General features: G+C 41.5%; 1 protein-coding gene and 1 pseudogene across 1 annotated transcript in view; both read left to right on the top strand.

Moving 5' to 3' along the window:
• The window catches only part of ATL1 (atlastin GTPase 1), a 94191-nt gene that overhangs the window by 5634 nt on the left and 65989 nt on the right, over positions 1-22568 (top strand). The window lies entirely within an intron of this gene.
• Positions 22047-22342, top strand: LOC142426349 (enhancer of rudimentary homolog pseudogene; annotated as a pseudogene).

The following is a 22568-nucleotide window of genomic DNA, read 5'->3' as shown; positions in this document are numbered from 1 at the left end:
ATCTTGAAATTTCTTATGTGCCCCTCCTCAAAGACATCTTTCTTTTCTTTTTCTTAATACTTTTATTGGTGGCTCTTACATCTCTTATCACAATCCATACATTCCTCCAATGTGTCAAGTACATTTGCACTTATGCCACCATCATCGTTTTCAAAACATTCTCTTCCCACTGGAGCTCCTGATATCAGCTCCCCATATCTTCCCCCACCCTCACTCACAAACCCTTGATAAGTTATAGATGATTTTTTCCATATCGCTCCTCACCTACCTTTCCATTATTCGTCCTCCTGGGAGGGGGTTCTAGATTGATCCTTGTGATTAATTCCCCCTTTCTCCCCCCAACCTCCCCTAATCCTCCTGGTATCTCTATTCTCCTTGTTGGCCCTGAGGGGTTTATCTATCCTGGATTCACTGTGTTTCTGGCTCTTATATGTAGCAGTGTGCATGCTCTGGTCTAATCTGACTTGTAAGGTAGAATTGAGGTCATGATAGTGGGTGGAAGGAAGCATCAAAGAACTAGCGGGAAGTTGTGTGTTTCATCAGTGCTATACTGCACCCTGACTGGCTCATCTCTTCCCTGTTACCCCTCTGTGAGGGAATGTCCAATTGTCTACAGGTGGGCATTGGCTCTCCACTCCAGGCTCCCCCTCATTCACATTGGGTCTGGTTTTATTCTGAGTCTTAGATGCCTGTTACCTGATCCCATCGACACCTCATGATCACACAGGCTGGTGTGCTTCTTCCATGTGGGCTTTGTTGCTTCTGAGCCAGATGGCTGCTTGTTTACCTTCAAGGCTTTAAGATCCCAGATGCTATATCTTTTGATAGCTGGGCACCATCACCTTTCTTCACCACATTTGCTTATGTACCCATTTTGTCTTCAGCAATTGTGAGTACTTAAGTTGAGGCTCAATGTCCATCTGCAGCCTTAATTCTTAACATATAGATATAAGTACATAGTTCTATTCCCCTCTCATTATATATACATATATATTTACATATGTACATGCCTATATTTAGGCCTCTATAAATGTCCTTTTTCTCCTAGTTCTTTCCTCTATTTTCTTTTTACTTCCCTCTTGTCCCACCATCATTTTGGGGCTTCAATCGGGTTTAGTAATTCCTTGCTGCTCCATTGCCCATGATTGAACCCCACTAGGCATCCTACAACCTTCCTTCCATTGATTTTAGTTCACTTGTTGTTCCCTTGTCCCTGGGTTGGTCCACCCACCCCCGATTTCCTTTCTCCCATCTCCCCTTCTCCCATATCCCTCCAGAACCATTGGTCCCATTCTTTTCATCTCTGAATTGTTTATCCTGCCTATCTTATCTAGATAGACATGCAGATACATTACTAAGTGCAAAAACCAGGCAAAATCAAATAAAAAAACAAAGGAAGTCAAAACCAACAAACAATAACATCAACAGCAAAAAACAAACACAAAATAACACTAACAAAAAGAAAGCCACTGACAAAACTGGAAAAGCCTAGTTCAATGTCTGTTTGTTGGCTTTTACGAGTGTTTTCCAGTTTAGTCTGATGGGGTGCCACACTCTGTCTCCCAAGTCTGTTTTTGGTATTCCCCGGGGGTTTCGTCACTCTGTTCCCCCAAGACATCTCTTTTTACTCCTTCAAAGGTAAGCACTATCACACTGACACTTGACTTTGATGTTTTTTATTTCCTTGGTCATTTTTAAATGTTTTATTATGTATACCTGCATCCCTAAGTAATATATTATTTAGCTTTAAGTTTTTGAGATGCTAATATAAGGTTGCTATGAGTCTGAATCCACTCCACGGCAGTGAGAATGTAAGTAGACTGTGGGATATTCATCTTTTCACAGTGTGAAATCTATTCCACATCCTAACAAACACTTGATATCATAATAGGTGTGAAATTATATCTCACTGTGGTTTAAATCTGCATTTTCCTGAGGTATAAGCCTGTGCTTATATATTTGGTCATTCATATCTCTTTCTCTGTGCCAGTTTGCCTTTTGTCCAGTTTTACATTTTTCAAATTTTTTACAGATTTTGGCCGAAAGCTGTTTGTTAGTCATTTCTATCACAGCTATCTTTGGTCAGTTTATGACATGACTTCACCCTCATATTTTAATAACATGAGTCTTACGTTTACATACAAACACTTTAATCAGTATTTTACTTTATAAATGTATTTTTGTGAGTTAAGAACTCTTTCTCAGGTACAAATTTATAAAATATTCTATGGTTTCTGGTTTTAAAGTTTTGCACTTAAACATTTTTTTGGTTTCTAAATCCATTTGGATTTTATTTAATAAATCGTTTGATATAGAATTCTCTTTCGTTAGTTTCCATGTGGGTACTCCAGTGTCACAGAGACATTATGGAATAATCCACCTTGTCCCCATGATCTCCAGGCCGCTCTGGGGGATGCCGCTCTATTTCCATGCTCCCTGTCCTGCTGCCATGGACGTTCCTGGGGGGATGCCGCTCTATTTCTATGCTCCCTGTCCTGCTGCAGTGGTGTTTGTCTATTCCTTTGTCATTATCTCACAGTTTTGATGGTTTGCATCGGTTTTACAGATATTTTACATCTCTTTATATAGGCCATGTAGTATATGTTGAGGCACATACTTCCATCATGCACTTCTTCAGGGTCTCATTTTCTTTCTCTCTACCATCGAGTCAATTCCAAATCACAGTGATGCTATAGCATAGGACAGGTCTACTCTTGTGAGTTTCCAGGACTGAAACTCTTTATAGGACTAACGCCCCCCCCCAAAAAAAAATATCTCCTAACTATTGAGTCAATGCCAACTCATAGTGACCCTACAGGACAGGGTAGAGCTTCCCTAGAACTTCTGAGATTGTAAATCTTTAGGGGAGTAGAAAGTCCTGTATTTCTCCAGAGGAGCGGTAGGTGGTTTTAAACTGCTGACCGTGTGGTTTGCAGCCTAATTCATACCCACTAAGGCACCAGCGCCCTCTTCAGGGATAACTTGAAGTGTGACCTATTTTCGGTTTTTTACTCCACTATAGAAGTTTAGAATTGCACTGTCAGGTTCTTTGAAATTTTCTTTTGTGATGTTTTTAAAAAAACCTTTTCTTTTCAATGGAGCGAAATGGTTTGGATTCTTAATTATTTAGATGGCATCCACTTTCCTGGTCCAAATTCCATCACCATTCTTTAAAGAGATAGAAACCCCAATCATCAGCTTTGTATGTGCAAAGTAAAGGGGCACAGAGTAAGCAAAGCATTTTACAGAAGAACAAAGCAGGAGGCCTCACACCTCCTGATCCGAAACCTACTCTACAGTCATGGTGGCCCAAACACACTGGTCCTGTACAAGCACAGACCCAGAGACCAAGGGAACCGAGTTGAAAACCTGCAAGCAACCTTCTTCCTCCTGACAGCCGATCTTTGACAAAGGGCCAAAACCCACCAACAGGAGAAGAGTTGGTCTTTTTTTTTAACAAATGGTGCTAGCAAAACTAGACATTCATTTGCAGGAATATGAAGCATACCGTATGCTGCATATCACATATACAAAAATGAACTTGAGATGCGTCAAAGACCTAAATGTAAAGCTAAAACCATCAAGATCATCAGTGGACATATAAGGATACCGAGGGGTTTCAAAAAGTTCAGGGAAAAGGACATGGAAAGACAATGACATTTTTCAACAAAATTTTTAAATTTCTTTCATATGTTTAATTAATAGGCCCAAGGCAGACTGGGTGGACAAGGTATTTAATCTTTGATGTCTAGTTCTCATGCTACTACCTGCTGGGATAGCCAGTCTTTCTGCCTTGAGCACTGGTCCAAGCAGATGCCTCATTGTTATCTGTTGGGCCCTTCTACTTTCTTGCACTGCTGCTCCAGGGCTCAAGGGAAGGACTCTGAGTTTGCCTCCGGGCTAAGCGAGCACCTGCTCTTAAGCTTTGGGATCTACCTGAGTATGTTATGCTACTTCCGGGGAGACTTGACTTGGAGGAAACACAGGGCCTTATTTGTAAAGTCCCACCACAGCTACGGACTCTCTCTTCACCTGTCCTCCACCTCCTAGCCTGGGGGAACCTTTATTTAGTTCCAGGCATTGGAGATAGCTTGTCTTGTTGGTGCTCCCTCCTATTCCCATAGTTTGAACTCTCCACATTCTCCCTCCAAGCTTCAGCTATCGACCCACAAAAACCAGGCCAGAATTCCCTTCTCTGGTGGGCATCCACTGGAGTAAAGAATGACCAGCAGAGAGGGTGCCCCACTAGAAGAGAAATTTTGAAGGTGATGTGGAGATGGGAAATCAGAGTGAAACACTGGGAAGAAAAAAAGTTGATACTTTAAATAATTTATCCAGTTATATCTAACATTCCAGGGACATCAAAAAATACGTGCTTGTGAAATATACAGTGGGTAGTGAATTTACCACTTCCTTGTGGCAATTCTAATTATGTTAAGCATCTTTTATAATTATAAAAATTAAAGTACACAGACATGGAGTGATCACAATACACAGTAAATTTGTGGAAAACATTGAATTAAAATATAATAGAAAATTTCCATAAACTATCTGAAGAACCTATGTACACTGTCAAATATAACTGAAAACCCCCAAGCAGCACAAGAGAAACTAGAGTACTGGGACATCCTAAAAATGAGACACTGTGAGCAATAAAAAACTTTCACGAAAAGTCAAAAGAGAAGTCATAAACTGAGGAAACATGAATAATGACATGTCAGACTAGGAACTATCTCTAAAATATATTGAAAATTAAAACACTTCTAAACCAAAGACCTTTCATCCAGTTTAAAAATGAGCAAAGTTCATGAACACTTTACCAAAAAAAAAAAAGAAAAGACATTCCTGTGGCCAACAGGAAGAAATGCCCTGGATTGTTAGCAATTCTTTAAAATACAAACAAACCAAAACCTCACTGCCATTAAGTTAATCCTGATCTTTGATAAACGCATAGTAACCCTACAGGACAGAGCAGAACCGGTTCTGTGGGTCTCTCTAAGCCTGTGCCTCTTTTGGGGAGTAGAAAGCCTCAACTGGCCTGTGAATGGTGGTTTCCCACTGCTGACCTTGTGGTTAGCAGCCAAACATGTAACCGAGTACATCACCAAAGAGATGCAAATTTAAACAACAATGAGATGCCCTCTACCGTTAGCATTAATAGAAAAGTTAAAAAAACAAAACAGATGTTGATCTGTGTGAACCCTCGTACACTTCTGGTGGAGAGGGATAATGGGACTATAGCCACAAGTGTATCGAGGTTTGAGAGAGGCTCTTTCTGCATGTGGATTAACCATGAATGTGATGGAGCATACAAAGGAAAGGGGAAATTTATGAACACTTCCTAGATTTAGCCAAACATCTTGAGTGAATGATCCATGGGGGTCGTCACATGGACTGGGGGCTCAGGAACATGGTCTCAGGAGACATCAGCAAAGTCTACCAAGATAATGTTCTTGATCTTACTTTGGTGAGTGTGACTGAGACCTTACAAGCTTGAGAGCAGGCCCCTAATGTACAGTTATTGGCCTTTCCCAAATGAAGAGTGGAGAAAATAATAGACGCACGGCACGTGGACTAACAGACCATGTGAACACCAGCCTCCATAGATGGCCTGGGCCCAGAAGAGTGAGGTGATGCTTGGGGATCACTGCCAACGGCTCGGAAAAAGGTCACAACAGAAGCTCCTGTGCAGGGTGGGAGAAAAATTCGGAGGAAAACTCAAAATCATAAAAAGAACCAGACTTGCTGGTCAGATGGAGATGATAGAGCCCCCGAGTCTATGGCCCTCGCCCTTCATGTCTAACTGAACTTATGAATTGACTCATTTTTAGCTAAACCAGTATTTGACGCCAACTCTGTGAACCTGCGTACAACAGAACACGGCCCTTTCTTGTGCCATCTTCTCAATTTTTGTTACATTTGAGTCCATCGTTGCAGCGATCATGTTAGTCCATACCCTTGGGGGTCTTCCTCCTTTTTGCTGACCCTCCACCAACAGGAGCTCAGGTGAAGTATTGGTTGTCAAGGTATGTGGTTCAAAACCATTAATCTCTCCTTGGGGGAAAGAAGAGACTTTCTACTCCTGTAAAAAATTATATTCTCAGAAACCAACACAGGCGGTTCCATCCTGACCTGTAGAATTGGAATATAACATGTCCAAAGCACAACACAAGTCTCCCCACCCAACCTTTCTAAGGCTGTACATCTTCCAAGACAGGTCTGTTTGTTCTTCTGGCAGTGATACTTTTCTACTCTTTGCTATTTCAAATAGTAATTCAAATATATTAGTTTTTCTCTGGTCTACCTAATTCATTGTTCAGTTTTCACATGCATATGAGGTGATTGAAAATACCATGGCATGGATTAGGCGTAACTTAGTCCTCAAATACATCCTTTTGCTCTTGAATATTTTAAGGAGGTTTTTGCAGCAGATTTGCTCTTGTTACAGCATGTAGTGTGATGTCTTCTTGACGGCTGCCTTCAAGGGTATTGATTATAGATCCAAGAAAAATTAAATCCTTGACACCGTCACTCTTTTCTTTGCTTATTATGACATTATCTATTGATCCAGTTGTGAGGATTTTTGTTTCCTTTACATTGAATTGTAATTAATACTGAAAGCAATATTTTTTGATTCTCATAAAAAAGTGCTTCATGTCCTCTGAGTTTTCAGCAATCTTAGTTTTATCATCTATGTATTAAAGATTGTTTTATTTTTTCCCTTTTAAAAACAGTTTTATTGACACTTCATCCATAAGTCATACAAGTCAATAATTCAATCATATCCAGAAGAATTTTACCATTATTACCACAATTTTAGAATAATTCCTTCTTCCTTGTACTCACTGTTATTCATGTCATTATCTTAAAAAATTTTTTTTAACAATTTATAAGGGGCTCATACAACTCTTATCACAATCCATACATATACATACATCAATTGTACAAAGCACATCTGTACATTCTTTGCCCTAATCATTTTCTTTTTTTACATTTTGTTAGGGACTCATACAACTCTTATCACAATCCATACATATACATACATCAATTGTATAAAGCACATCCATACATTCCCTGCCCCAATCATTCTTAAAGCATTTGCTCTCCACTTAAGCCCTTTGCATCAGGTCCTCTTTTTTTTTTTCCCCTCCCTCCCCTTTCCACCCTCCCTCATGTGCCCTTGGTAATTTATACATTGTTATTTTGTCATATCTTGCCCTATCCGGAGTCTCCCTTCCACCCCTTCTCTGCCGTCCCTCTCCCAGGGAGGAGGTCACATGTGGATCCTTGTAATCAGTTCCCCCTTTCCAACCCACTCACCCTCCACTCTCCCAGCATCGCCCCTCACACCCTTGGTCCTGAAGGTATCATCCACCCTGGATTCCCTGTGCCTCCAGCCCTCATATGTACCAGTGTACAACCTCTTCCCTATCCAGCCCTGCAAGGTAGAATTTGGATCATGGTAGTTGGGGGGAGGAAGCATCCAGGATCTAGGGGAAAGCTGTGTTCTTCATCGGTACTACCTCGCACCCTGACTGACCCATCTCCTCTCCTAAACCCCTCTATGAGGGGATCTCCAGTGGCCGACACTTGGGCCTTGGGTCTCCACTCTGCACTTCCCCCTTCATTCAATATGGTATATATATATATATATATATATATATATACACACACACACAAATACACACACATATATACACACATATATCTTTTTTTTTTTTTGCATGATGCCTTATACCTGGTCCCTTTGGCACCTCATGATCGCGCTGGCTGGTGTGCTTCTTCCATGTGGGCTTTTTTGCTTCTGAGCTAGATGGCCGCTTGTTCACTTTCAAGCCTTTAAGACCCCAGACACTATCTCTTTTGATAGCCGGGCACCATCAGCTTTCTTCACCACATTTGCTTATGCACCCATTTGTCTTCAGCGATCCTATCACGGAGGTGTGCAGTCAATGATATGATTTTTTGTTCTTTGATGCCTGATAACTGATCCCTTCGGAACCACTCGATCACACAGGCTGGTGTGCTTCTTCCATGTGGACTTTGTTGCTTCTGAGCTAGATGGCCGCTTGTTTATCTTCAAGCCTTTAAGACCCCAGTCACTATCTCTTTTGATAGCCGGGCACCATCAGCTTTCTTCACCAGATTTACTTGTTCACCCCCTTTGGCTCCAGCCGTTGTGTTGGGAGAGTGAGCATCATAGAGTTCTAATTTAATAAAAGAAAGTATTCATGCATTGAGGGAGTGTTTGAGTAGAGGCCCAAGGTCCTTCCGCCACCTTAATACTTAACCTATAAATATAGACACATAGATCTATTTCCCCATCCTCCTATATATATTTGCATGTACATGTCTTTGTCTAGACCTCCATAAATGCCCTTTGACTCTTAGCTCTTTCCTCCATCTCCCTTGACATTCCTCCTGCCCTACTACCATGCTTCGTCGCCACCTGGGCTAGAGTATACCTCTTCTCTAAGCAACCTTACCCTTGATCATTTCCCACCAGGCCTGCCACTCCCCCCTCTCTACCATTTTTGGTCCCATGTTGTTCCCTTGTCCCTGTGTTTGTTAACACCACTTCCTTAACCCCCCTACCCCCCCACCCCAAGTCCCCCCGGAACTGTCGGTCCCGTTGTTTTTCCTCCAGATAGTTCATCCAGCCTGTCCTATTCAGACAGACCTGTGGAGACACTAACGTGCACGAAAATAAGACAGAGGAAAACAAAGCAACAGTATACAACCAGACAACAAAACAACAAAAACAAACCACTGACAAAGAACAAAACACTTCACAAGAGAAAAGCTTGTAGTTAGTTCAGGGATCGTTTGCTGGCCCTTAGGAGCGTTTTCCAGTCCAGTCTGTTGGGGCACCACCCCCTGACCCCAAAGTCCATTTTCAGTATTCCCTGGGGACCTTGCCAGTCCATTCCCTTGCTGTTCCGCTGCATCCCCCAGTGCTTTGCCTCGGTGTGGTGGGATCAGGTCAGGTGCAATTCCCACACTGTGTCTCCGGTGCTGTCCCCTGTATCACCCTTAGTCACTGATTGGCATCATTTCTCATAGTGGGGCCAGCCATGTTGTTCTCTCTGTGGACTGGCTGCTCTACTCAGGAACATCATCCTCACGGCCTGGTGGGCCAGGCTAAAAAATATTTTTAAATTAAGAGATCATTTTATTGGGAACTCATAGTTCTTATAACAATCCATTCATCAATTGTATCAGGCATATTTGTACATATGTTGCCATCATTATTTTCTACACATTTACTTTATATTGAGCCTTTGGTGTCAGCTCCTCTTTTTTTAATATATATATATTTTAAATCATTTTATTGGGGGCTCATACAACTCTTATCACAAGCCATATATATCCATTGTGTCAAGCACATTTGTACATTTGTTGCCATCATCAGTCTCAAAACATTTGCTTTCTACTTGAGCCCTTGATATCAGCTCCTCATTTACCCCTCCCTCTCCTCTCCCCCCTCCCTCACGAACCCTTGATAATTTATAAATTATTGTTGTTAAGGGGCTTTCCTCTGATTCTAATGCCTCAGTTTTCTTCATATAGTCCAGCTTCTCAGATTATTATCTTAGAATGCAGATTGAATAAGAATGGTGAAAGGGAAGTGTGTTAGGTGAGAGAAACAAATTTATAGGCACTCATCTGTGTGTAAAAAGAGCTTTATATAAAAGAGTAACTGTACGATAAGAAAACATCCCAGCCCAGGGACGGACAACAGAAAAGTGGGTGAAGGGAGATGTCAGACAGTGTAAGACATGACAAAATAATAATAATTTATAAATTATCGAGGGTTCATGGGGGGGGGAGGTGCGGGGATGGAGGGGAAAAATGAGGAGCTAACACCAAAGGCTTAAGTAGAAAGCAAATGTTTTGAGAATGATGAGGGCAATAAATGTACAAATGTATTTAAAAAAAAGATACATTCTATGATGAGGGCAACAAATCTACATATGTGCTGACACAATGGATGGATGCATGGATTGTGATAGGAGATGTACGAGCCCCCAATAAAATGATTTTTTAAAAAGAAAACATCCCAGCCCAATTCAGATCAAGTCCGGATGTCCAATATTAGTCCATATATCCAATAAAATATCCATAAATTCCTCTTTAGACTTACACAGCCATGCAATAATGCCGAATGCAGGAAGATCACAGACCAATGGGTGGAAAGTCTTGTGGACCCAGTGGTGGTAGAAGCATCTCAGTGTAGGGTACACTGGAATCATGTAAATGTTAGATTAAGACACAGAATCTTCACCGCATGAACAAGTTTCTTTTAAGATTAAGCATGTTAATACCTTATCTTACTTTGATCCACTTGTACCAAGCACTCTATCCTAATACAGGCTATTTAATGAAACCACCAAAATCAAGAGTAATTTATGATCAGGCATACAGGGGATGTAAACATCAAAGTGTTTGTATAGCCAAAAATACAGTAATGACTATGAGGATGCCTATTTGTTTTAGAAAATAGTCCTTGATAAGCTTGCTGCATCTGTTATTCCTCTGCTACTATTGTACAAGGATGAATACTGTTGTTGCCAGATGCTTTTGAGTAGCTGCAACTCCTAACAACCCTGTCTATGTACAACGGAATGAAACACTGCCCGATACTGTGTCATCTTCTGGATTGTTGTTTGAGCCCATTGCTGCAGCTACTGGGTCACTGTATCTCACTGGCTCTCCCTCTGCTTCACTGACCCTCCACTTTACCAAGCATGGTGTCTCTCTCCAGGATCTGGTCCTGCCTGATAACGTGTCTCAAGTACATGAGACAGTCTTTCCATCTTCACTTCTAAGTAGCTGTGTTAGTCCGGGTAGACTAGACAAACAAATCTATGTGTATAAAAGAGAACTTTATCTCAAAGAGTAATTAAGAAAACACCCCAGCCCAGTCCAGGTCAAGTCCATAAATCTGATATTAGTCCATATATCTGTTACCAGTCTATAAAGTCACGCAGCATATACAGTGACACTGAATGCAGGAAGAAAGATCACAAACCAGTGACTGGAAAGTCTTGTGGATCCAGTGGTGGTAGAAGCCTCTCAGCACTGACCTGGGTCTCCACGTGGCTCCTCCAGCTCTGCGGGCTCTGGCTGCATCAGCGTAGCTCCATGTGGCTTCTCAACAGGAATGTCTTGAAGGGAGTGAGCATGTGTCCCACTTCCAGGGAGCTATTTATCTCCTTAGCGCCTCCAAATGAAGCCATCGAGCTGCAACCTGATTGACAGGCTAAATGCCACCTCTTCGCTCTTAAGCTTCAAATTGACAACAGATTATGTAACCACCGCAGTAGCATTCTGGATTTGTTTGCTTTCCAGAACCCAAACCCAACCCATCCCACTGCTACCAAGTTGATTTTGACTCATATTGACCCTCTACATACTTTCCTAGGTGGTAAATCTCATTTTTCTCTCGCAGTCACTGGTGGGTGGGTTTGAACCACTGATCTTTCAGTTAGAAGTTCAGCACTTATGTGACAGTACCACCAAGGCTAGTATACTTATTGCTTGCTATCACCGTACTTCAAAGGCTTCCATCTTTTTCTGCAGTCTTCCTATTCCTTGTCCACCTTGTACATGCATAGGAGGCAATGCAAACTACCAAGGCTTTATTCAGGCTCATCTTAAGCCTCGAGGGGTATGTTTGCCTTCAACACTTTAAACAGAGCTCTTTGCCTAACACAGGACACCACTTAATGACTGTTTCTTCCATGGCATGGTTTGTGGATCCACATAAAATGACACTTTTTACAATTTGTCTATCCTTTGCTCTTTCATTATGATCCAATCATAAGGATTTTCATTTTCTTTTTAATTAATTAAAAAAAATTTTTGGGGGGTTGTTTTCTTTATGTTGAGGTGTAAGCCATACACAGGCTGTGGCCTTTGATCTTCATCAGCAAGTGCTTCAAGTCCTCTTCATTTTCAACAAATTGTACTATCTGCAGATCACAGGTTGCTAATGAGTCTTCTATGTGCAGGTGTCCATTTATTTTTCATACAGTTCATCTGGTCTTTGGTCTTTATTTGCTTAGCATACGGATTGACTTAGTATGGTTAAAGGGTACAAACTTGATGCACACCTTTCCAGATCCTAACCCATGCACCATTTCCTTGTTCTATTCAAGTAACTGTCTCTTGTCTGTGTAAAGGTGTTGCATGAGCAGTTCAGTAACCTTGAAGAAATGTCACTATGTGCAATGTCATCTATCCATTATTTGTTATGCTTTTGTATATTCAATCAAACACAGGTAAACATCTTTCTGGTCTTTTCTGCATTCAGCCAAGATCCATTTGACATTAGCCGTAATACACTTTGCCTTGTGTCCTCTTCTGTGTGAGGCTTGAATTTTTAGCAGTTCCCTCTTGATACACTACAGTAACTTTTTAAATTATCTTTAAAAAAATCTTCAGCATAACTATACTTCTATTTGATAATTTCCCCATTCTGTGAGTCACGACGCCTTTGGGGGTTGAACAACCCTTGCACAGCAGTTGGTTACCCGATTCATAACAGTAGCAAAATTCTAATTATGAAGTAGCAGTGAAAATAATTTTATTGTTGGGGGTCACCACCACGTGAGGAACTGTATTAAAGGGTCACGACATTAGGAAAGTTGAGAACCACTGTGTTAGACCATGTTTCTTTGGAATGGACATTCCAGTTGCCTGTCTAGGTCTCTGCTGTTCAGATTTCTTGGCATAGACAAATGAGCCCTTCGATCTTCACATCGGTTTGATGAAACATCTCGATTGGTGTTCTGTCAATTCCTGGACTCTCTTTTGTTTGTTCGTTTATGCCCTTAGCATGGATTTCTCCCTTCAGTGTTATTGTTTGTTGATCATATGCTACCTACCGAAATGGTTGAACCAATTCTTTTTTGGATAGTGACTCTGTGTATTCCTCCCATCACGTTTCTTGCATCATTCAATAATTTCTCCAACCCCAAACCAAACTGCTGTAAAGTTGAGTCGATTGTGCTTCAAAGAGGAGAACTGAATGACTACTCCTTAGAGTTTCCAAGGTATAAAATAAATAATTTTGCCCCCGGAGAGCATCTAGGAGTCAAGTAATAATTCAATGAAAAATAAGAAACTTTTTGATGAAACTTTGTATGGAGATCTTACCTAAAAGCTGTATGACCTTTGGAAATGACTGTGCTAGGATACTGTCCAATTCAAAATGGCCAACACCAACCCATCTCAGCTCACTGATGCATAGGTATTGCTCTTCAGGCTGCCATTTAATTTTTTGTGTCTTTCAATTTTCTTAGATGCATATATTTGTGCATTCCATGTTGCAATTACTAATGGATGTTCACAGCGCTCTCTCTCAGTTTGAGTCACATGCTACCTCAAAGAAATGAAGGCTATGAAAGCTTACACCATCCTCGTTGCTAGAAGGGGCCCTGCTTTGAGAAGATAGCTCCTCCTCAGGCATATCTGAAAGGACTTCTAACCTGGAGGGGCTCCCCTTCTGGCACTGAACCAGTCACTCTTCAACTACTAGCCATGAGCTTTTCACGGGTCAATAGTTTCAGAAGTAGGTCTTCTTTCTTTCTCAGAATGATCTGACAACAAACAGTTGCTTGAAAAAGTACCCTGTATTATTGATACTTGAGTTATGGTAGTTCTTCCATCCTAGTTTAGTCTTCAAATGAACTCTCTACAGAAAGAGAAACTATTTTAACAATGTAAAAAATGGCCTAATTTATTCTCTTAAATGACATTGTTTTAAGTATTTAAATAAATGTCCATCATTGTGAATGAGGGGGAGTACGGGGTGGAGACCCAAAGGCCATCTGTAGGCAACTGGACCTCCCCTTACGGAAGGGTCGCGGGGAGGAGACTAGCCAGTCAGGGTCCAGTGTAGCAATGATGAAACATACAACTTTCCTCTAGTTCCTAAATGCTTCGCTACCCCACTATCATGATCCCTATTCTACCTTACAAATCTGACTAGACCAGAGGATGTACACTGGTACAGAAAGGAACTGGAAACACATGGAATCCAGGACGGATGATCTCTTCAGGACCAATAGGTGGCAATACAGGGAGGGTGGAGGGAAGGTGGGGTGGAAAGGGGGAACCGATCACAAGGATCTACATATAACCTCCTTCCTGGGGGACGGACTACAGCAAAATGGGTGAAGGGAGACATTGGACAGTGCAAGATATGACAAAATAATAGTTTATAACTTATCTGGGGTTCATGAGGGAGGAGGAAACAGGGAGGAAGGGGAAAAATGAGGAGCTGACATCAGGGGCTTAAGTAGACAGCAAATGTTTTGAGAATGATAAGGGCAACAGATGTACAAATGTGCTTGACACAATGGATGTATGTATGGATTATGATAAGAATTATACGAGCCCTCAACAAAATGATTTTTAAAATATATTATGTTTTTAAAAGCAGAAAATATTTTTAAAACTAGAACAAAGTAAATGAATCATAGGGAAATTCAAATTATAAGGGTGTCTTTTTACTCTTAAAAAATCACTTTATTTGAGGCTCTTACAACTCTTATCACAATCCACACATCCATCCATCCATCCATCGTGTCAAGCACATTTGTACGTACATATGTTGCCATCATCATTCTCAAAACATTTTCTTTCTACTTGAGCCCTTGGTATCAGCTCCTCATCCCCCTCCTGCCTCATGAACCCTTGATAATTCATTTTAAAAAAATGTTCCCCATGTCTTACACTGACCACTGTCTCCCTTCTCCCTCTTTTCTGTTGTCCATCCCCCTAGAAAAGGGTTATGTAGATCATTGTGATCGGTTCCCTCTTTCTCCAGTTACCTTCCCTCTCCCCTTCTGGTATCTCTACTTTCATTGTGGGTCCTGAGGGATTTACTATCCTGGATTCCCTGTGTTGTGGGTTCTTATCTGGGTAGCAATGTACATATTCTGGTCTAGTCTGATTTGTAAAGTAGAATTGTGGTCATGATAGTGGGGGGAGGAAGCATTTAAGAACTAGACGAAAGTTATGTTTCATCGGTGCTATACTGCTGGCTTGTCTCTTCCTTGTGACCCTTCAGTAAGGGATGTCCAATTGTCTAGAGATGGGCTTTCGGTCTCCACTCTGTGCTTACCCTCATTCATATTGATATGATTTTGGGTTCTGGGTCTTTGATGCCTGATACTTGATTCCATCAACACTTCATGTCACATAGGATGGTGTGCTTTTTCCTCGTGGGCTTTGATGCTTCTCAGCTAGAATGCTGCTTGTTCATCTTCAATCCTTTAAGACCCCAGATACTATTTATATCTTTTCATAGAGGGAAACCATCAGCTTTCTTTACCACAATTGCTTATGTACCCATTTTCTATTCAGTGATCATGTCTGGAAGGTGAACACCACAAAATGATAGATTATTAGAACAAAGTGTTCTTGCATTGAGGGAATATCTTGAATAGAGGCTCAGTCTGTCTGCTACCTTAATACTTAACATATAAATATATGTACAGAGATCTATTTCCCTGTTATTATTTATAAATAAATCTACATACGTACATGCCTGTATTCAGATTTCTATAGATGTCCTTTGCCTCCTAGTTCTTTCCTCTATTTCCTTTTATTTTCCTCTTGTCCACTATCATGTTCAGCCTTCATTTGGGTTTCAGTAATTCCTCTCAGTTACATTGCCCTTGATCCAGCTCCACCAGGCATCCTACGCCCTTCTCATCATCGATTTTTAGATCACTTGTTGTTCTTTTGTCCCTAGGTTTGTTAACACCCACTTCCTTTCTCCCATCTCCCTCTCTCCAGTGTTCCTCCAGAACCTTTGATCCTGTTGTTTTCTCCTCCGGATTGTTTATCCCTCCTATCTTATCTAGTTAGACATGCAGAGATAATAATAAGCACAACAGTAAGACAAAGCCAAACAAAACAACAAAAGAGGACAAAACAACAAAAACCAATAATAATTAAAGAAAAGACTATAAATAGTTCCAGGTCTGTTTGTTTAGGAGTGTTTACCAGTTGCGTCTGATGGGGTGCCCTGCTCTGGACCCAAAGTGTATTTCTGGTATTCCCTGGGGACTTCATTACTTTGCTCCCTAGCTGCTCTGTTGCATGCCGTTAGTGTTCTGCCCCAGTGTGCAATCAGGGTCAGCCAGCAGGAAGGGGAAGGCAGAGCTGAACTTTTCCCCATATGTCTATTAGCCATTTGTGTTTAATTTTTGTATAAGCTACTCATCTCTCTAATGAGGTCTTTTCTTTTTATATTTGCCAAGGCGCCCATCATGACAGCACTGTTTTTCTACTAGAGGCATCTACGGATGGCCTATGGGAGCGTTTATATCTAACAGAACATGAACAGCCTGTTACACCATTCACTTATACCTTCCAAGGTTCTGAGCTTGCAGGGCATGCATTATTCCATTGAACTCTGCTTCTCCAGAGCCATTCACAGCAACAGAGTCAGTCTGCATGGCAATGCTTTGACATCAATGATGCAGAGTCAGTCATCTCACTGGAACGCTCAGTCTGCCTCTACCCTGGATTTAACATTCCAAGCCTCGGGGGTAGTTTGAGCAACACGTAGCTCACATACAGTCTGTGCTCCCACAGGTTTATAATTTTATACTTATTTATTTGTTAAAGGGAAAGTTCCTCTCTTTTTGTTTCTGTTTCCCCCCTAAAAGTGAACTGCCAGAAGAATAAACAAATCTATCTTGGAAGAAATACAGCCAGAATGCTGCTTAAAAGCCATGGTGCGAGACTTTGTTTCACATACTTTGAATCTGTTATCAGGAGAGACCAGCCCTGGAGAAAGGCCATCATGCTTGGTAGAGTAGAAGGCCAGTAAAAGAGAGGACGGCCTCTAGGAGACGGGTTGGCACAGTGGCTACAACAGTGGACTCACTATACCAGTGATGTGAGGAGGGCACAGCCCGGGCGGTTCCTCTCTGCCCTACACAGGGGTGTTGCGTGCAGACCAACCTGAGGGCACCAATCGGCAACGGTTTAAAGACCCTTTACTCAGACATTAGAAGCAAAACAAAAACCCTTCTTATTGTGGATTAGGTAAATGTTTACAGAGCAGATCATTAGTCTTAATTCAACAATTCATACACGCTTAGTTTTAACCCATGTCGTCACCGATTCCACTTCTCCATTTTTCCTATTAACTCTCCTCATCCTTTCCTGACCAGTGAGCTTTGTCATTGGAGAAATGCGCCCTTTTGATCTTTATTGTTTGACTTTTCTACCACAGGAGTGAGTTCAGTTACAGAATTAAAGTGCGACTCAGCCTTGGTCTCAAGGGTCCCACCTTGTCTCTGTCCATCCAGCCCACCTGATTTCTTTTATGATTTTGAGTTCTGTTTCACATTTTTCTCCCACTTTATTCAAAACCTTCTAAAGTGATCCTTTCAGAGCAGCTGGTGGTGGTAGCTGGGCATCGTCTCATTCTTCTGGTCTTCTGGTTGTACAGAGTTGTTTGCGGGGTCTATTAGTCCATTGAACTCATTGTTTCCTGTGTCGTTTGATGATCATCACTCTTCTCTCCTCCACATGGGGAGACCAGCAGTTGCATTTTATAGGGCTGCTCACAGCTTTTCCGACGACAGTCGCTATGCCAGCAGTAAGTAGAACATCGTCTCTGTGAACGAGATTATGCCAGCAGCCCTTGGTGCCCCCGATGGTGGCCCTGTCCTCACAGACCAGTGACTCATTCCCTTAGGGGTTTGGTTATGCCAAAAAGTATCGATAAATTCTCCCTGTATGCTCCACCCACCACATTCATCGATATATTTGCGCCAAGGTAAATTCACACACACACACACACACACACGAGGGGGTACAAAAACAAAAATGGAATTTCACTGGGCAGAATGGAGCTTTCGTCCTCTCTAGGTTTTCCCCTGGGTGAGCACCAAGTAACTCACTCCGAGTTAGTGCAGCCAGTGGTGTTGCCTGGGAAGGTTCTCTCTGGTCACAGTTCATTTTTTTGTAAAAGCAACTTCACTCAAACCTTTTTTTTTTTTTTTTTGGTGTGAAGGCCGAATTAAGAGAACAGAGTGAAGCTATGATATTTTGGGGGCAGAACTGCTGGGATGTTGTGTGGGATACAGACAGATTATTCCCCAGGTTGTCCCTCCATATAATAATGCCAAACATAAGAAGTTGCTTGCTCACACATGGTCAATGTCTACACACTTGGAGGTCCGCTGCTTAAAGGTTATCTCCCTGAGGATTATCAGCCATCTAGAGCAATCAGACTCTATTGTCTGTCTCACCCTAAGTGGGGCCCACTCCCTGCTGGAAAAGATAGTGGATTATTCCTCTGCAGGAGAACCCAAAGACACGGTCAAGCCAACTCAAGGGGTCAAGGTTAGGCTGCCATCCTGACCTTAGAGTTCACCCATCTTGTCACATGTACACCCCTAGCTTGTCCCCTTCTTGTCGCATGCATGCCTATTGTACAACCCTGTCCTGTTATACATTTGGTTACCTGTCAAATCTGTATCTATTCAGGAGTATACTTACCCTCTCCCTCCCATACTTACTCAGCCTGCATGTTTAAGTAGCTACTCATAGATCGCCATTATTGCAATATTTTCCTCGGTTGGATTTAGTTCTTGCAGACCTCTCGAGGCCTTGCCCTGTACCCATCATTGTTTTCCAGCCCCCTCTTGTCTCCTTTCCCCTCCACCACAGCTCTGGCAGCAGCGGTAGCAGCAGTCTATGAGGACTCCCAGGAATGGGCTCTCAGGAGTTTGCAACATGGTGTTCCCACAATGACCACGTCACTTAATAGTCGACTTCACAGATGTATCATGGTTGTTAACCAAGGCATGGCTGTATTAGGTTTCTACTTCTGTTCTTTTCTGTGTAAACATCCTTTTGCTGTTATTTTGGAAGTCATCCTTGGTCACCCATTCAGACAAATGCTTTCTCTCTCATTTGCTTTCTGTTCTACTTTTAGAAGGAGAGATAATTGTTTTGTAAAAACCAATGTTTCTTTTTAACTTTAGTTGCCAAGAGACCGTTTCCTTGGTGCTATGTCTTTTCTCGGAACCAAACCAAATCCACAGCTGTCAAGTGGATCCCCACTCCCAGCTCTCCTACAGAACGTCCCCAGAGGGGTGCCAAGGCAGTCAATCTTGACGGAAGCAACTGCCACGGGTTTCTTTGGTGGTGCTGCTGGTGGATTTGAACCACTGACCTTTTAGTTATCAAGCAATCACTTTAACCACTGGGCCACTAGGTATAATGGTTCCAGTATGTTCAGTTTATCACTTTAATTGTTACTAGCCAGATGGAGTATAGATTTTATACTTATGACTAAGAAAATTATAAATATACTCCCCAGCAATTCCAGTATAAGAAAGTGTTTGTACCCCATTCTCAATTTTTGAGGATCCCTTTTCTACATATTCTACATGTTCAGTAGATAGTAACCAGTTTCCAAAGATTTAGAATACCACATGTAATGAAAAAGTTCCAGAAAGCCACTACACAATACAAGATACAGACAAATGGGAAATGATACACATAGTTGGTTCTCCCTTATGAACCATCCATCTGTATTATCCTTTATAAAATGCTAATTTCCTTCTGCCGCTTCCCACCCCTTCTTCCTTTTAAGACTTGCATAGTGCTCTGGAAATTGAAACTAAATTTAGTTGAACAGAACACAGTTCAGAATGTAGAAATCTGTTGCTGCAAAAACTTGATGTGCATTGCAGAGGATGCTTGTATTATCTTTCGTTTTAGATGAATAAGAATATGATTTATTATTGCCTAGAAATAATGAGTAATGAAGCAAGTGCATAATATCTACTCTTAATAATGCTTGCATTCCAAGGATAGCCAAGGTTTTGTTTTGTTTTTTTACATATAGATATTTAATTGTTCTTGTTCAACTTCTTTTTTTCCATTTTATTAGGGACTCATACAACTCTTATCACAATCCATACATATACATACATCAATTGTATAAAGCACATCCATACATTCCCTGCCCCAATCATTCTCAAGGCATTTGCTCTCCACTTAAGCCCCTTGCATCAGGTCCTCTTTTTTTTTTCCTCCCTCCTCTTTCCCTCCTCCCTCATGTGCCCTTGGTAATTTATACATCGTTATTTTGTCATATCTTGCCCTATCCGGAGTCTCCCTTCCCCCCTTCTCTGCTGTCCCTCTCCCAGGGAAGAGGTCACATGTGGATCCTTGTAATCATTTCCCCCTTTCCAACGCACTCACCCTCCACTCTCCCAGCATCGTCCCTCACACCCTTGGTCCTGAACTTCTTGAAGACTGTTCTCTCTCCATTTAATTACTGTGGCACCAAAAGAATATAAAAATATATAAAACAAATAATTCACTATGACCAAGTGGGATTCATGCCACCCATATGTTAAACCCAACATATGAAAGACTATTAGTATTATTCACCACCTTGACATGAAAAATTATAAGAACCACATGATAATAGATGCGGAAAAAAACATCTGACAACACCCAACATCAATTCCTGTTAAGATACTCAAGAAGAGAGGAATGGAAGGAAAATCCCTCAATATAATATAAACTATATATCAACAACCAACATGGTAGTCAATGGAAAAGATGATAACAATACCACCGAAAAAGGGGACCAGATAAAGATGCCCCTTGTCCCCACTCTTATTTAATATTGGAGGTCCTAGCTAACAACATAAACAAAGAAAAGGCATCAAAGGTATTCGGCTGGGGAAGGAAGAGGTGAAACTATCCTTATTTGCAGATGATATGATTTTATACATAGAAAATCTCAAAAGCTCCACAAGGGAAGTACTGGAAGCAATAGAGGAATATGGCAGAGTGGCAGGATACAAGATCAACAAACAGAAGGCTATTGGACTGCTATCCACATTGTACAAGACCACAGAAGAGGTGATCAAAAATGTAGTACCCTTCACAATAGCCAAGCACAAACTGAAATATCTAGGGATACACCTGACTGAAAATACAAAAGATTTGTATAAGGAAAACTACAGGACACTACAAGAAACAAAGAGTGACCTCAACAAATGGACGAATATCCCATGCTCATGGATTAGGAGACTCAATATAGTAAAGATGTCAGTTCTGCCCAAGGCACTATATAAGTTCAATGCTATCCTGATACACATACCACCATCTTTCTTCAAAGAATTGGAAAAACTGACTATCAACTTCATATGGAAAGGGAAGAAGCCCAGAATTGGAAGAGAACTCCTGAAGAAGGACAGGGTGGGAGGGCTTGCCCTACCTGACTTTAGCACATACTATACAACCACAGTGGTCAAAAAAGTGTGGTATTGGTATAATTACAGATACTCAGAGCAATGGAAAAGAACTGAAAACCAATAAATAAAATCATCAGCATACAGACAACTTATCTTTGATAAAGGCCTCAAAAATATCAAATGGGAAACAGATTCCCTCTTCAACAAGTGGTGCTGGAAAAAATGGATATCTACCTGCATAAAAATGAACCAAGACCTTATCTCACTCTATGCACAAAAAATAAACTCAAGGTGGATCACAGACCTTGAAGTAAAACCCCAAACTATTAGGGCCACCAATGAAGGAATTGGGATCAACCTGGGAACTTTGGCCCAGGAAGTACATAGGCTATTAGAAATAGGGAAGGACACAAATACAGATGAGTCACAAATTGACAAGTGAGATCTACTGAAGATAAAACACCTATGTACATCGAAAGAATTCACTCAGTAATAAGAGAAGCCACGGACTGCAAAAACATCTTTAGCAATGACCCATCAGATAAAGCCCTAATTACTAAGATCTATAGTACTCTGCTAGCTTCCAAACAGACAAAATGAATTGCCCACTGAGGAGGGCAATCGAAATAGAAATGGCCACTAAGCACATGAGAATATGTTAGCCATAGAGAAATGCAAATTAAAACAACTATGGGTCACTCTCGCGGGGATTGGCTGTGGGCGGCGTTGCAGCTAAGCTCCTGTGCAGCCATGATCTCGGCAGCGGCTGCAATGAAAGAGTCCAGCACGATGTCTCACACCCATTTGCTAGTGCAGCCTCCCAAGAGGCCAGAAGGTAGAACATACACTGACTAGGAATCTGTGACTGAGTGCAGGGAAGGCGTTTGTAAATGTATGAGGAGCATCTGAAGAGAATGAATCACAACAGTCCCTCAGTTACACACGACATCAGTCAGTTGTTAGATTTTGTTGATGATCTGGCGAACCTGATACCCAGACATACCAGCCTTACAACAAAGACTGGGTTAAGGAGAAGATCTACCAACGTGCTCTTTTGTCGGCAGGCTCAACAGGCTGGGAAATAGTTGAGTTGGAAGCATCTGGGGAGGGGTGGGCCTGGAACACAGCCGTGTACAGTGTGCTGTGGGGGGGTGGGGGGGTTGTATTATAGTAGTCCTGTGTCCATCATGTGAACACTGTAGCCAGGATTGAATGTGTCCAACCTGAACTTCCTGTTGATTCCCTCACCCCCGCCCACCTTTTCTTTTTTCTTTCTTAAACATTTCTACAAAGGCTTACAAAAAAGCTGTT

This window comes from Tenrec ecaudatus, chromosome 14 (genome assembly GCF_050624435.1).
Source record: "Tenrec ecaudatus isolate mTenEca1 chromosome 14, mTenEca1.hap1, whole genome shotgun sequence".
Taxonomy (NCBI): Eukaryota; Metazoa; Chordata; class Mammalia; order Afrosoricida; family Tenrecidae; genus Tenrec; species Tenrec ecaudatus.
The sequence above is the reverse complement of the archived record's forward strand: the minus strand, read 5'-3'. Positions and strand labels throughout refer to the sequence as shown.